Below are 1,341 nucleotides of genomic sequence, written 5' to 3'. Positions count from 1 at the left end.
TTTATTTTATTCTATTTATTTATTTATTCATTTATTTATTTTAATGAACTAATCTAAAATCGACCTATTTATTAGATGTAAGTCTTTTTTATCTCTGAGTGTTAAAACACAAGTTGTACTACTTGGTGGTTTTGAAACTCAATTTAAAAATCGAGAATTATAAAATATTTTTTTTAGAGGATTAAATTAGATGTGACATCTTCTTTATTCCTTGAGTTTTGGGACACGAGTTGTACAACTTGATCGTCTTAAAACTCGTATTTTAATATATCTATTCAAATCAAACTCTTTTATTTTTCTACTTTGTCAAAACATTTTTTTTATCACAAAACAAATTTTCTTTAAAACACACTCAACACATTTGTTTTTTTTTAACCAAGAACTACGTTGCTTTGATTTCTCCATCGCACCGGGAGATACGTAGGAGCAAGATCACATTCTTGTCAAGCACATAAATAAAATTTTCTTTTTTTTGTTCTTTATTTGTTAAGTACATATTTATTTCAAAATCATGTTTTAAATATAGTAATAATTGTCATTCATATTTAATAATAAAAAAAATAAATATACTTAAGTTAAAATTAATTTTGCACAATTAATTATAGGTAACCGTTTTTCACGGATGTCATAGGGTGCTAATACCTTCCCTACGCATAATTGACTCCCGAACTCAAATTTGGTTTCAAAGACCATTTTTTCTATTTTTAAGGGTTTTCCCAATATTTTCCCTGTTTTAAAATAAATTTTGGTGGCGACTCCATTGAATTCGAGAAACACTCGGAAGCTTAGGTCGCGACAGCTGGCGACTCCACTGGGGACATTTTAGAGAGTCAGACCTAATAAATTAATTGTGCATAATTCTTAACTTTTTTTTTGTTTGTTTTTCATTTTCTTTTATTTATTTTTATAATAAATTAGTTGATATTATAATATTTTTTTAAGCTTGTAGATCATTTTTATCTATTTATTTATTTATTTATTCATGCATTTATTTATTTATTTATTATTTATTATATGTTTTATTAACGTTATGGAGTTATTGAATCATACTTATTCTACACCCTACACTTTTATTAAGACACACACTTATGAGTGGAACCTTACACTCGGGTTTGAACAAAACTTAAGTTTAGTTTCGAGGTTGTGTAGTAGTAGCCTTCTGGATGTACATCTTGTTTGGTTACCATGAAAATCTCACCTAGAGTTTGATCTTGTTAAGGGTATTGTCACTCCAAATAATTTACCTATTGTTGTTGACAATATTCCAAAATGAGATTATTGGCTCTAGAGACCGTGTTTAGAACTATAGAGCCACCTTTGTGAGAGTTTCACTACATAAGC

The sequence above is a fragment of the Cicer arietinum genome, chromosome 3, assembly GCF_000331145.2.
Source record: "Cicer arietinum cultivar CDC Frontier isolate Library 1 chromosome 3, Cicar.CDCFrontier_v2.0, whole genome shotgun sequence".
Lineage (NCBI taxonomy): Eukaryota > Viridiplantae > Streptophyta > Magnoliopsida > Fabales > Fabaceae > Cicer > Cicer arietinum.
This window is presented reverse-complemented; position numbering follows the sequence as displayed.